We start from the raw sequence: 16,432 nt of genomic DNA, 5'->3' as shown, positions 1-16,432 counted from the left end.
CATCAATACCTGTCAATCCTCACCCAGCAAAGAAAGCAATACAGTGTCATACAAAGGATTTAATTTAACAAGCTGGCCATAAACCTGTCATGGATTGTTTTAGATTTCCCCACCATCCATCTGTGTAATCTTCTAGATCTTTGCTGGCCAGTGGAGGCTCCATTTATTTGTCTGTTAAATAAAGAGATTAAACTAAATGGTCTTTTAGAGCTGACAGTTCATTATTCTGTCTCATTTTTTCTTTGGGTAACTAGCAACATGAAGAACGCTGAATTAAGCCAAATTTCCTATTTTTGCCTGAAGGTAATCATCTTTTCTCTTCTTTTTTTATCCCAAAATAATCTCTTTGGTATCAAAAAAATGGATAGTACCTCTCTTTGCTGTATTCCTTTAGGGTGGTATTTAAAGAATGAAACCTGGAATGGATGCTATTTGGAGAAATAGTCATAAAAAGAAGACAAAAGTCATAACTTAGAATGGAACTATTTTTCAATGAAATAGTGCCACATATGAAGGCATCTTCTTTTACCTTATCCAGGTGGATATAAATATGCCAGCATCCCCGTGTGACAAACAAGATCACAGCCTCACAAAAAAAGGAATTCCTTTGAATAAACTGTCTTTTTGTAGTTAATACAAGAAAGGGGGGTGCTGAAAAGGACCTGAATAATCACTCTCATGCAATATCAAAGTGAAAATGTATAAAAAAAACTTTTTTGAGTAACATCAATAACATGACAGTAGGAGATGCAAGCCTTCTTATCCCCACCCACAAAAAAAAAAAAAACAAACAATAAAACAACAAATAGACAGTTGTCCATGGAAAGCAATAGCCTGAGAGGGCTCAAAGGCTTTTAAGAACCTGCAGCAACACAAGGGAGTGAAAAATGTTAGATAATAAATACATTAAAGGACCACTGGGGAGATCAGCATACCTGAGACATCTGAAGATGACCAAGAACAAAGGATGGAGGCTATTATTATCTGCCACACAGAAGGTGCCACCATGTTCTCCAGTGCCCCACTCTGCAGAGGACGTTAGCACCTTTTTCCTCTGCAATAACCAACGCCATCCCATTGAAGACACCCTAAAGAGAAAGATGATGTTGTGACACCTTCCCTAGGAAGGAGCTAAGACCAGAGCCATCACCCACTGACCCAAAATATACTCCTGATACCAGATCCACATTCAGTCCATGCTTGGCTGCATCCCAGACACTGGCTCTGTGGCCATACTGTGTGTATTTGTGCCCCAATCAGCAGCGTCATCACTATTATAGGGTAGTTCCACCCCAGGCCTTGGAAACTCTCTTGCTCTGTGCATTCCTGCACTCTAGACCCCAATTCCACAGGCCACTCTTTGAGCAGCACTGTCACAGAGAGCTGCAGCTCATTGCACACCCACACTCCAGACCCCAGCTCTGTGGCTGCTCCCAAGCACTTATGCCTTGCATACCATTACCTATAAGGTACAGAGATGCATGTGTCCCAGGTACCACCATCTTGAACTCAGAAACCTTGTTCCCTCCACACAAAGCCATGCCTCAGACCCTGGCCTTGCAGTCACTGCATAGTCACTCCATCAGATGCTAGTGACACTGCCACCATTAGCATGCCCAGAAGACAAACAGAGCACCCAAAGGGATTCTCTCAACTAGAACTTCCCCAGTGGGAGAAAAAGAGATCAGGAGGACCCTAGCAGCCTTTCCTATTGAAGACCCCCAAAGCCTTCAAGGCTGCTACAGATACCCACCCATAGCCTACAGAGCATCCTTGTAGCCTTTGTCAACACTGGCCTCAGCTGAGAGATGCACAAAGACTAGGATGCTGCTCCCTTGCTGGAGCCAGAATTGCCACACCTCACCCAACTTGTAGCCTGGTATTCACCTGTATGGGAAGGTGTTTTCCCACAACAGTCCCTGAAGTATGGAAGAAGCAATTGCTCCATCAAATGTGAATATGTCAACATGAAATATGAAAAAGCAAGGAAAAACAGCACTACAGAGGAACATAATAAGTTTCTAGTAACCAACCCCTAAAAAATGGAGATCTCTGAATTAATATCAGAATAATTCAAAATACTTCTTTTAAGGAAGCTCAGCAAGCTAAAAGAGAACACAGAAATAACTCAATGAAATCAGGAAAACAATACATGAGCAAAATGAGCAATTTAACAGAGATCAAAATCATAAAAAGAACCAACAGAAATTCTGGAGCTGAAAAATGTGATGAATGAAGTGAAAAATACAATAGAGAGAGTGTCAACAGCAGAAGAAAGAATCTGTCAACTCAAACACATGTTATTTGAAAACATACAAAAGAGAAAAAAGAATAAAAAGGAGTGAAGAATTTCTATAGGTTTTATAGCATAGCATCAAGAGAGCATTTATACCATAGCATCAAGAGAACACAGCATTAAAGGAGTTTAAGAAGGAAAAGACAGAGAAAAGGACAGAAAGTTTCTTTAAAGAATTAATAGCTGAAAATGTCCTAAATCTGGGGAAAGATGTAAACATCTAGGTACAGGGAACTCAAAGGTCTCCAGTAGGATACAACACAAAGAGAACTACACTGACATATTATAATCAACGGTCAAAGATCAGAGACAAAGATAGAATATTGAAAGTAGAAAGAGAGAGGAAAAAAATCCTTACATACAAGGGAACCTCTATTAGACTACCAGTGGATTTCTTAGCAATACTGCCGACCAGGAGAAAATGAGATGATACATTCAAAGCTTTGTAGGAAAAAAAAAAAAAACAACCAAGAATATTTTAACTGGAAAAGTTAGTCTTTAAAAATGAAGGAGAAAGGCTTTACCAGACCAATGAAACTGACAAATTTCATCACCTTACAATAAATACTAAAGGGTATTCTTCAAGCAAAAATGAAAGAATGCAAACTAGTCATATAAAATCATAAATATATAAACTCAATGGTAAAAGTAAGTACATAGGCAAATTTAGAATAATATTGTAATGATAGGGTATGTGTCACATATCTATAGTACAGAGGCTAAAAGACAAGACTATTAAAAACTACATAGCTACTTTAATTTGTTAAAGGATACTCAGTACAAAAGCTTTACAATTGGGATATGAAAACCAAAATGAAGGAGTAAAAGCACAGAGAATGAATAGCCAGAAAACAAATAACTCAACTACATGTGGAATCTAAACCAGTCAAACTCATTGATAATAGAATAATGGTTATCAGGGATTGGGGTTGGGGTTGGGTATAGAATCATGAGACGCTAGTAAAAAACCAAGGCTTTGGTCAACAGAAAGAATAAATTCTGGAGCTCTATTGTACGATATAGTAACCATAGTTAACAATGATTATATTGAATACTTGAAAATTACAAAGAGTAGATCTTCAACGTTCACCCACAAAAAGTGTGGGAAGTGTGAGGTGATGGATATGCCAATTCATTATATTTAATCATTTTACAGTGTATACATTTATCAAATCATCACATTAGGGCTGGGGATGTGGCTCAGTGGTTGAGCACCCCTGGTTTCAATTCCCAGAACCCAAACAAACAAACAAAAAACATTGTACACCTTTTATCATATAATTGTATCTAAAGCAAAAAAAAAAAAAAAGAATAAAACTATTCAGCTCCACTGTTGGACATATTAAAATATTAAATATATAATTTTTAGCATTTTTACTATAATTAAAAGATTAAATTTCTGTGCATTTTTTAAGAAATACAAAATTTCATAAATATTGGCATAGAAGTTAAAATAAAATACTGTGCAAAGGCCAAATATTCATTCTGGCTCTTCCCATATTCAAAGGTATGAAGAACACACAATCAACCAATAATTGTAAGTCAGCCAAAGAGAAGTGATATGCAAGAAATGCAGTTTTATTTTAAGGGTCTAATGAAGAGAAGCATGGGACTGATCTGCAAAGACAGAATAGTTTTAGCTAAGTCAAACAGAACAGTTGAATATCTTCTCCACGAAGTGGCCCGCTCTAGAGGACACTGCAGTAGAGGATAAAACTAGTTATTTCTATGTTCCTTCAAGCTCACTTTTTCAATGATTCCTGGAACCTTCAAGGACTTATCCAAATGAAACACACACAACCCACCACTAAAAAAGCTTCCATTCACATCCAGTTCTATCTAGCCTCAGTCAGTTTATTCAAGATTCTGGCCCCTCTGGTTTCTGAGCCCAAATTTTCATTTCAAATATTCCACCTTTAGAAATACCTAATGGACCATTAAAGAATTGGCAAAGAGTAAAAGAAATATTTCATACCTGGTATTTTTATTTTGGTTAGAAAAACTTACAGGTTATTTTAATTCACTGCCATGGTTCTTAGCCCATTTGGAAGAGCAGTTGGAGCTAGAATTTTTTATTTAGCTTTTCTCCAAACTACCTGTAAGTCATTAAAAATATGTCCCCAGTTGGGCCCATGGTTAATTAACTGTTCTTTGCAAAATCCACCTGTAAAGATTCTATATAAAACGCCTTTTATTCCCCATTCTGCTTGTGATCTTAAGTTATTTGGTGCCTCCTTAGGCTAATCTTCACCTAATTCTCACAAAAATAAACACTATGGTGTTAGAGTTCACAACCTTTAGGCATCACAATTACCTACTTGAAGCTAAAGGTGCCCTTGTGGGAAGACAGCATGTGTAATGCCCCAAAAGTCTGGAAGGAATTGGAGTATGGGCAGCCCCACAAAGCTCTCATAACGATGGTGTTTAATTAAATCTTATAACCCTGAATTAAGAATCTAATTCCACATAGTGTTGAAATGTTTTGTGAAGCTGCCCTTTAGTGTGTCCTTGCCATTTACAGCAGTATGTCAGGGATTTCGTTAGTGATAAGGACTCGACCTGACTTGAACTGTCACTTGTGAGACCCAGAACACACATTAGAAGGGGAAGCAGAGTTAGTTAATATAGGTAGACAATTTATCAACTACCAGTTGCCCCCCTCCCAATTAACAGAGTCCTAATAATTCTATAAAATTTCAAAAAGGCAACATCAGCTATCAAAAGACAAGAATCTATATTAAAATTGAACCCTTTTATTGCCATCCAAAGAATAAGATGAAACATGGAAAGAACTCTAGTTTAGAAGTAAAAACACCTGGGAGGTTTCAGTTGCATCTGTTCTTTGGGGCCGACATTGGCTTTATCTAGATGACAGGGTTGTTTTAAGTAACTCTGAGGCAACAGGTGTGAGTGTTCTCCATAAACAATAAAGCACTTTCCAAAATATTTGAATAATTCACTTTCCTGTTGTATGTATAGAAAATGGGATGCATTTAAAAGAAAAAATTTTATTAAAATTTTTCAAAATGATTCCTAAAAGTTTCCTACTAAAATTTTCCAGTTCTTATCAGAAAGGAAAGGAGGTAGCAAGTTAGTAGCTGCCCAAGGAATTTAAAAACACCTCTAAATCTGGCATCAGGGTTAGCACAAAAAGTAATTGAATCTTTCTAAGAAAGTTTAGAGAAGAGATTCACAATTTTCCACAAAGACTCAATTTAAATTTAATTAAATTTTTAAACTACGAAGCAGCAAAATATTCATGCAAACTGGGCTATTTATTGGCCACCCCAGGGCATTTGTCCTTAGATTGGCCCTTCTTGTATCTTTACAATGTTTTTGGACACCTGTGAAGTTCTGAAGGCAAAAGAAAACATGCTCATGCCTCTGGGTCTTAGAAACCAATTTTATTATTAAGGTGTTATCACAGTGGCACTTAAATTAGACCACATGTAGATGGCAATAGAAAATTAGATGAAGTATTATTTAATTGATATTATACTGATTCATTTATGATTTATTGTTTATCCAATAAAAGGTCCCTAAATACCTAAATGCTTTGGGCCCAAAATTACTTAAACTAGTCAAATAATTAAACGCATCAGCATGAAGTAGAAACAATAATTCAACAAGTTTGGAGATATGTAAATTTCTCCAAGAAAGATCAGAGAAAAGAGATCTTTATCTCTTTGTCAGGCCCCATTTAAATTAAATCAATGTGATTTTACTTAAACTTTCCCAGACAATGTTGTAAAGGTGTGAAATGGTCATGCAAGCATCTCATTTGCAAAGCAATCACGGAAGGAAACACAGCTGAATCCTTTTCTAGGTGTTGCCCCCAACATTCCTCCCCTCTTATTCTTGTCTCTCCTTCCATCCTTTATTTCTTTTCTCAAAAGCCACCAGCTTCGCTATGAATAAAGAGGAAACAATATAGTCTGGCCAACTTTTCGTATTCCTTTATTTTTGAGTTCTCATCCTGCCCCTCCCCTTAACAGTAGTGATGTGGGGAATGAAGGTTTTATTTGAGGAGGTCAAAGGTGAGAATCCCAGGACAAAATTGTTCTTTTAATAGTCTTTGGTATGACAGAAAACATAAAACCAGAGGCTGCATGCCTAACTTATCCACATACCATCAACCTCATCAGGTATTCAGCCACAGTAGCCCCAGGCTGCTGGTTCTCCACGGATCTGCTGCCCTGCACCCTACTCTCTTTCCTGGTGACCTAGATTTTTTTTTTAACTGCTCATCCATTTGTGTATTTTTGTCTTAGCTACTATTTGCAAATAGGAATCAGCTAAATCTTATGTATTATAACAGCTGCTTGGATTTTACTGGTGTCTGAATAATATCAATTTTATAGGTATGTGGTATCTAACACTAGATAATGTGATAAAGAAGACAGATAATGACATAGATGAATGAATAAATAGAATTTAATAGCTATAGATAAAACATATATAGGGAGAGAGGGAAGAGGGGAGTTACCTTAGACTTCCTCAGAAGTAAATATTTTATTTACTCAGTAACTGCATGACCTAGTTGTATTAATCTATCCTATATTTTCTTCATCCTAAAAAGAGGTTCACAATAAGACCCACATTCTAGGTGTGTCACATGATTAGATAAGACAGTACATAAAGAATACTTTATCATTTGGCACAATGAAAGCACTCCATCAATGTTAGCCACTTTTAGTGTTAGGAGAATGAGAGTCTGTAAAGGAGTGAGGCAATCCCAGGTATAGGGACCTGGGTCCCTCTAAGTGCCCATCCATCCTTCCTCTCTCATATGTCAGTGTTAAAGGACATGAGTGAACAAGATCACTCAGCATCGACACTTGGGATTAACACACAAAAAGAATCAGCCGAGAACTTTGTTGTAGAAACAGAGGCACCTCTTCAGTACAGATGATTCAGATCAACTCCCTGCTTTTCTGTGTAATGATGGAATTACTCCCTAAGCATGACGGCATCAGCACTGGACAGGCTGAAGCTCATGTTGTATGACATTTTCAACAGGCACAAGAAAAAAAAATCTCACGTGGAAATAATAAAATCTCACGCAGCTAAAAGAACTAGTTATAGCTGGTCATGGTGACACACACCTATAATCCCAGAGACTCAGGGGACTAAGTCAGGAGGATTGCAAATTCAAGGCCCTAAGCATTTTAGTGAGACTCTGTCTCAAAATAAAATGGTCTGAGGATATAGCTCCTGGGTTCAGAAGAACAACTTAATATTCTCTCTCTCTCTCTCTCTCTCTCTCTCTCTCTCTCTCTCTCTCTCTCTCTCTCTCTCTTTTGTACCAGGGATTGAATTTAGGAGCACATCCCAGCCCTTTTGCTGAGGCTGGTCTTGAACTTCCAACACTTCTGCCTCAACCTCCAAGTCACGGGCATGTGCCATGGCACCAATCTAGCTACTTCTTGACCTCCTGAGGATGGAGAATTGTCTTTTCACTTGACAAACCTACATGAGACTTAAGAAATGCCCTGAGTATCTTCTGTTACAGTAATTACAGGTGCAGTACTACTTGCACTATGGTGATGATTTCTTTAATAATAATTTTTCTTAGGAAGTGTTTCAGTTTTTTTTTTTTTAATTTGGAGCATATAATGAGCCCATGGGCATACACTATTTAGCTTAAGAAATAAAACATTACAAGTGTAATTGAAGCTTCCTAATGATCTCATTTCTCCATTTCCTTTTCCCTTAGACCCCAAGGTAATCGCTACACCAACTTTTGTGTTATTGCTTCACATGGGATGCATTCTTCAAGGTTACTTTTTCAGGTCAAGTTAAAGGGGCCAGTTTTCTATCAGTTTCCAGAGTTAATGATTTCCTTTGTGCCTCTGAGTAAAATTTACGATGTGACAAGCTTTAGTGATATCCAAATTAGGTACTACTTTTTTTTATTAAATCAAAAGGGAGGGAAATGCCATTTTAAGGCCATAACAATTGTGACCCATAATGTCCTTTTTAAAAATCAAGTTAAGAAAAGATACTTAAAAACACATAAAGAAAAATCTTTATAGATATGGGAAAATTAAAGATTTGAGTTTCAGCAACATGAAAAGCTATACATAAGAACTCTCCTGATAGATCAGCTTGAAATGCTGGAGGAAATTGCACGGCAGAGAAACTATAAACAAAAAATACCCAGATGGCAGAAATAATGAAGCCACTGAAAACTGGAGTAGCAAATGAGTAGAATACTCTTCACTGGCCTAGGTGAGTAGGGGTTGCAAGATAAGAGTTTGGTTTTAAAGGGACTACAAAGGATAAAGGAGAATTCACAAGGTGGTGAATTGAAATTAAGACCCATCATAAAACCTAGAAGGGCAAAGCCTACTATCATGGGGAGGTAGATTTGCTCACCAGCAAAAGAAGACATTGAACAATAGAATAACTAACTGGCCTGTCTATGCTTGGGCTTCTGATAGAGAAAATAAATCCCTTGAGAATTCATAATATGTAGGTAAAGAAATTACAAAGAAATGGATCCCTGGACAGTGATCCCCACAAAATGCATGCAGAATAAACTTAAAGCTATTCTGAAAAAACTTCTTAACTGAAGCTGTATGGGAGCTTTACAGCCAAAGCTCTGCTGAATATAAGCTCACAATCCGAGGTTTAAAAGAAGAGAAGAAAATCCACACTGAGTGGATTTAGCAGCCAAAAAAAGCAGATTGAAACACCCAAGAAATTCATATAATAAAAAGGTCTGATGACGACTACTAAAAATTATGACTACAAGAATTATCACATATTTTAACTAATTAGTCTAAAAATCCCCTAAGATTTTCATAACTACTATGAATTCTGCATTCTTTAATAAGTATAAAAATGAAAAATGAGTGAACTGCTGTTAAGGGAATGATAAATAACTGCACTTCAGGGAAAGATCGGAAATAGGAAACTGAATCATTTGCCACTGACTTACGTTGGCACCATGTAATAACATAAAGCTGCAAGTACACTTAATGGTTACTATATGAAAATGCTTCCTCTTAAAAATATGCAAATTAAATGTCTTTCCTCAAAAGTGCTCACAAAAATATGGATGTAGAAATAGCTACTATCCATATAGACTATGGGAGATGTTAATTTACAAATCAAAGCTAACATGATAATTTGAAAATCAGTGATGGTGGTAGTAAAGAAAAATATCATATCTTTATTTTTCCCCCGCATTTAACTATTTGTAATGCTTTATAAAGATCAATATTCACCACGGTGTCATTATTTTTCTGAGGATCCCACATAATAGGTAGCTATATAAATATCTTAGTGTGATGTTAATATCTATTTGCTGATTTTCTTAAACTTGCCAACTCAACATAAGCAGTCAATGAGTTCTATCTTCTCTAGATATTAAGTTATTCCTTCTCATTTCCACTACTGTGTTTCTATCTGGTCTCTCCTCACATCATCCCTGAACTTTTTACTTAGTCAATAAATATTTCATTACAACTTACTAAGTATCAGGGATTGTTGCTATAGGTGCTACCATTAAATGTTTTCAGAATCATCTTTATTGCCTTTAGTGCTTTCTGCTCCAGTTGAATCGAACTGATTTGACCTTCTCGAAAGACATCACTCGCTTTTTTAAATCCCTTTACTGTTTCCTAGAAATTTAGAAGATAAAGGACAAACTTTTGGCCCTAATATTAGAAATCCCTCCAAAATCCAGCCCCAATCTTTCTAAAGTTCTCTCACACTTTTCTCCTAGACGTTTACTTGATTGACACTGATTTGGGAGGCAAATCAGCTATATAGCTTTCTACCTCTTGGAGAGCCAGACGGAATAAAAAAACAAAACCCAACTATCTTTTGTTTATAGAAAACATAAGAAATATAAGAATAGAAAGGGGAAGCAAGTAAAAGAATTGGGGAATTATAATATTCAAACAGTAGTCAAAATTATAATATTTAAACAGTAGTAAAAAAACTAGTCATAGCTTTATTTAATCAGACAATGTAGATTTATGGCAGAAAACTAAGATAAAGAAGTATGCTTAATAAACAAACACTATATAATTTCTGGTTATGTTGACTAGAAAAATACAACAATTCTAAATATGTATGTACTTACATAGTCTCAAAATACATAAAGAGAAAATTAACAGAATTATAAGGAAAAACAAAGAGATAATCATATACAGCTTTGCACATAAATTTCTTACTAACTGATAGAACTAGCAGAATAAAAATCAGTAGAATATAAAACGAATATTAAATTTGATCTAATTAACTCATCTAGAACACTGTACCCTCAAACTACAGAGTAAATACTATATTAATCTGACTAAGGCTTTCTCTAACATATCTCAGTAAACATGAAATGGGGAAATCTTAAAAAGTTTTCCAGTAAGATCAGAAACAAGAATGATTTCATTCACTGTTCAATATAACATCTCAGGAATCTATTTAATACCTTATTCGAAGACATAGCTAGTATGATAAGGAAAGAAAATAAAGAAAAGATACAGGAAATACAAAATAGTCATCATTTACAGATGTTAGCAATTCAAGAGTCTGTAGATAAGTTATCTTACTTAAGAGGTAAGTTTAAAAGATTGCTGCATATGAAGGCAAGATATAAAATAAATTTTATTTCAATTTATCAAACTTTTTTTAAAAAAGAACTATTTATAATGGGAAAGTTCAAATTTTTAGGAAGAAATCTACAAAGATAAACAAGATGTATCCCTAGAAAACCATAAAACATTATTGAAACATTAAAGATTCAAATACATGGAGTCTCCGTGAATTAGAAGACACTATATCATAATCATGTCAGTTCTCCTCAAATGATCTGTTGAGTCAAAACAATCCCAATATAAATTTTATCAAGATGTGATTGTTTGTATGTTTGTAAATTGATAAGCTGAATTTAAAAAGCATGTGGTAGTGAAAAAGGCCAAGATTCACAGAGAAACTGTTAAAAAAAATAGAACAAACTAGGATAATTCAAACTGCCTGATATCAAAATATATTACCAATAATTGGTAATTCAGATAGTGTGGTCCTGATGAAAAAAGATACAAATTAAACAGAGTGGAAAGCTCCCAAATTAAGGTAGCATTGCAAAGCAATAGGAAAATGCTCTTCAAAAACTGGCAGTGGGTCAACTGGCTATCCATACAGGAGAAAAAAACATGGAATTTAGTTCCTATCATCTATGGTGGATTTATGTGCTCAACAAAGCAAATCAATCTGGAAGATATTAACGTTAGAATAAATATCAGCACACAAAAAACTACCAAATTTCATAGAATAGATTGATTCCATTAAAAATAAGGATTTCATCCCCTTTCAGCTGTATGTATTGTGGTATAATTGACATCAATTTTGCATATACTCAAGGTATATGTTTGATATAAGTATACATTGTGCAATGATTATCACAATCAAACTAATTAACATTCTATCACCTCACATAGTTTGTGTATGTGTGTGTGTCTGTGTGTGTGTGCGCGCATGCGTGCGTGTGGCAAAAATATGAAAAGATTCCATTTTGGAGAATGAAAAGGTAAGCTACAAAATGGGAAAAGTTAAAATCTTTCCAAAAGACAATTTATATCCAGAATGCTTGAAGTTTTTTTAGAAACAACAGGAAACTAAAGACATTGTTTAATGTGAGCAAAAGTCTAGAATACTTCACAGAAGAGTCTATCAAAAAAAAAATTGCCAGTAAACATATGAAAAGTACCCTAACCTTAGTTATCAGAGAAAGAAAATTAAAACTACGATAAGATACCATTACTCATTCACCAAAATGGCTAAAATTAAAATGCTCAAGAAGATTAGATGTTGGTGAGGACATGAAGCAACAACAACTTTTACATGCTACTGTTGATAAGTGTGGGATTACATCCATTTTGGAAAATGATTTGGCATTATCTACAAAATATGAGCTTATATCTATCATTTGAACAAGGCATTTGACTCATATAAACCTATCTAACAGAAAAGCACATAAAAATGAGTTAAAATGAGTAATAAGAGCATTATTTGTAATAGCCTCAAACTGAAAACAACTCCAATAACCAATAACAGAAAAATGTGTTAAACAACTATGGTATATACCCACAACAAACTATAGCTACCGTAACATGGATATGTATCACAAACATTACGGTAAAAGGGAGTTTTAGCCTTGGGCATGTACATGTCAATTTTGACCTTATTCACTGAGTGGTATGGGTGTACTTCATTGTTATGTACTTTATTCCAAACACAAAGTACACACACACACACACACACACACACACACACACACCAATCAGCTAAGGACTGTAGTAGACAGGACTCAAGTTCTCACATAACCCCTGTATTACAAGTTGTGTACTTAAAGATTACAAATGTTAAAAGCATTCCCATTAAAAATATCTCCTCTTGGGCCTGGGGTTGTGGTTCAGGGGTAGAACGCTTGCTTAGCATGTGTGAGGCACTGAGATTGATTCTCAGCACCACATAAAAATAAATAAACAAAATAAAGGTATTGTGTTCATCTACAACTAAGTTTTTTTTTAAGTATTTCTTCTTATTCTATTCACTAGCTACACAAAGAACATATGAAAAATGGTTAATATTAGTCAAGAAACTATGCTTGTCTACGGCCATACCACCCTGAACGTGCCCAATCTCGTCTGATCTCAGAAGAAACTATGCTTATACTACATTATTGTTTCTTTCATATCACTTGCGCCAATTGCCACATCATGAAAAAGGGTTATAATACAAAGTGTTTCAAAGTTTCTTCAGTCCTAAAAGAAGGCTTTCTTATTTTGAACACAAAAAAGTAATTAGACTTGAGAGAAGCATGAGTTGCACCTAAACGAATCAAGTGGTCTTCCTAGTGATAATTTTGTTTCCACATACAACATGCCATAGTCCATTTTTGTGAAAACCACTTGAAAGCCTTATTTGGAACTGTGCGAGATTTCTGATGGTCTTGCTTACAAGTGAATTTTTGTAAGAATTCCATTTATTATCTAAACTTCTGGAAATGAAGAAGGCAACCTAGAACAATGGATCAAAATTGAGTGGACATAAATCATGGCATTTGCTGGTAAATGGATGGAGTTAGAGAAGATAATGCTAAGTGAAGTCAGCCAATCCCCAAAAACCAAATGCTAAATGTTTTCTCTGATATAAGGAAGCTGATTCATAGTGGGTTAGGGAGAGGGAGCATGGGAGAAATAGACCAACTGTAGATAGGGCAGAGGGGTGGGAGGGGAAGGGGCATGAGGTAATTAATGATTGTGGAATGTGATGATCATTATTATCCAAAGTACATGTATGAGGACACAAATTGGTGTGAATATACTATGTATACAACCAGAGATATGAAAAATTGAGCTCTTTCTATATAATAAGAATTGTAATGTATTCCGCTGTTATAAATAAAATAAATAAATTGAGTGAGCATTTCCATGATCCTACAAGCTTCATCCTTTAGGGAATGGCCTTTGGAAAAGCATAGATTTCTACCCACCTTGTTTCCCCTGGCAATTTTCTGAGAGCCCTCTCTGTGGACCAATCATAATTTATATATGGCAAATATTAGCTAAATATTTTGATTTTCATTGTTATTGCCTCAAAAATTGTAGGTATTATTCCTGAGTCTCTTCCACAACTGATATCGGGGGTGTGTGGTAGACTATCTTATTGCCACCCTTTCTCCTCCAATACTCTATAAATACATAAGTACCACTTGATTTATATGCATATAAACATAATAAATACATAGGGGTATAACTATAAAACTACAGCACCCCAACATATAACACATAAAATTCGCCCACCCTACTTTTCTCTCCCTCACATCCTTAAGTCTGTCACTGATGTTAACACCCTGTTTTACGCCAGACTGAATATAAGCGTGTTCACTTTTCCACACTGAAAATGCACTCCCAGGTCAGCTCTGCTTGAATCTGCATTTTATTTTGGAACCAGACAGTAAATTTAGGACCACTTCATCCCCACTCTTGATGATTGCCAACTGGAAGAAAGAAAGTTCAATTCCTTTACCCTGAGCCTACTTCCACCCCCTACTCCATCCCTGAGGAGTAGGTATTGAAACAATGATGGAGAATAACGGCACGGCTCACCCTCCTTCCTGCGCATCCTGCCTCAGTCAGCACAGCTGTGCCACAAGTCTGAGATTCATGAGAAGCCCAGAGTGGCCAAGACATAAAAACACATACGTCAACACGCCATCATCAGAAAGGCAGGGAATATTCTGCCTTCATCTTCATTTTGTTTTTCACCTTGTCCAGAACCTCAATTTCATATAAAAGTGAGCCCTTCTGCTGTCTCTACATCCATCCTTCTCTCCCAGAAGATCCTTAATGACCTCTCTAGGCATTAATGATATTTTCCCTTATTAAAACAATTAATATTGATTATCTGTTTCATTCATTATCACCTCTCACTGAGCGTTTGGCAATGTTTTCGTGTCTTCCTAGTTATCAGCTAGACTGTAAGTTCTTTAACTGAAAACATGTTTTCAACTTATTCACATTCTACATGATTTAAAGCATTAACTAACATATATTGATTGAAAAAAGATGCAATGTTTTCCTCCTGGAAACTGTTTGTAAACACGACTTATCATAGAGTTGTAAGCATCTTGTTAATATGATAGGGATGAACAATCAGGTATCCTTAATAATTAAAAATTGACACTTTGGATTATTCCTCCTTTTAACTAAATCTTTAGAAAATGTACTTCGTACTTTCTAGCCAAAATGTATTTATCTTCATAAGCCACACCATATTATCATTTCTCATTGGTACAGAGTTCCTAAATATAGTATATTTCATTAGAGATTATCTAGAATAGGGATTTCTACTCCATTCATCAAAATAAAGAAAATTTAATCAAAGTAAATTTTGCACCTGAGAACACATTAATACAAGATTGGAGTGAGGGATATAGCGCTTATTATGAACTTCCAAAGAGTCAAGAAAGTGCAGGAATAAGAAAAAGATTCAGACAAGGATCTGGAGTAAGGACGGGGTCTAGGTGAGCACCTTAGAACTAAAGCTAGACACAGTCTCAATGTGCTGGAGCTGTGCCCCTTTCAGGGAGTGTGTGTGTGAAGAACTGACAGGGTTGCTCAGCATCCATTTTAGCTTGTGACATAAGAAGGTTTTAACAAGTATTCCTTGATTTTTTGCTAAAATTGAAAATAGTTTTAATATTTTGGATGGGCTCCAAGGACAACAACGTAGTTGATCAAAGTCAAAAGGCAGTCTTAACCCCCATCCCCTGTAATATATACTGAATTTAGAAACTTCTACTGCTGTATACACAATCAAGTTCTCTGTAATTGATATTTTAGTGAGGTGATAGTACAGGTGTCCCCCCCCCCAGTATTGAGGGATTGGTACCAAATACCACAATCTGCAGATGCCTGAGGCCCTTATATACAACAGTGTAGTAGTTACACATAACCTATATACAGCCTCCTGTACACTTTTATCACTTCAAATCTATGAAAATAGCTGTTATATCCTATTATTTAGCAAATAAGGGCAAGAATAGAAGTTCATACACGATCAATACAAATATAAGCTTTCTTTCAAAAACTGCATCTTCCATCCATGGTTGGTTGAATCCACTGATGTGGGACCTCAGGACACAGATGGCCACTTGTAGAGATAAAACAGAGAGGCTGGAAAAGGAATTTGAAGGTCACCATAAACATGGTTTTACATAACTAGCAGTTCTCTTCCAAAGTCCAGCAGAATTGATGAGGAAGAAGGAAATCCCATTTTGCCCCTAGAGATTTCTCAGGCCCAACTTAAGATAACAGCAGTAACAGCTGCTACTTCTTTATTGAATGCTTATGATTTGCCAGGCACTGTGCTAAGTGCTCATATTTATGATCTCACTTCATCCTCTAAGGTATATTGCTATTATGTCCTGTCTGCAGTGAGGGTGTCCAGGCCCAGACACTTTTCATTGCCTGCCTGATACTCACTCTCGCTTTTTCTTTGCACAAACAATATTGTTCTTTGCTGATTTTCAGGGAGACAATGTATTCAGCTTTAGAAAACAAGTCAACAGTGGCAATTCTGTTTGCTTGGGTACTCCCTGCTTCCCTGTACACACTCGCCTCC

Source organism: Spermophilus citellus (assembly GCF_964194105.1).
Source record: "Spermophilus citellus genome assembly, chromosome: 8".
Taxonomy (NCBI): domain Eukaryota; kingdom Metazoa; phylum Chordata; class Mammalia; order Rodentia; family Sciuridae; genus Spermophilus; species Spermophilus citellus.
The sequence above is the reverse complement of the archived record's forward strand: the minus strand, read 5'-3'. Positions refer to the sequence as shown.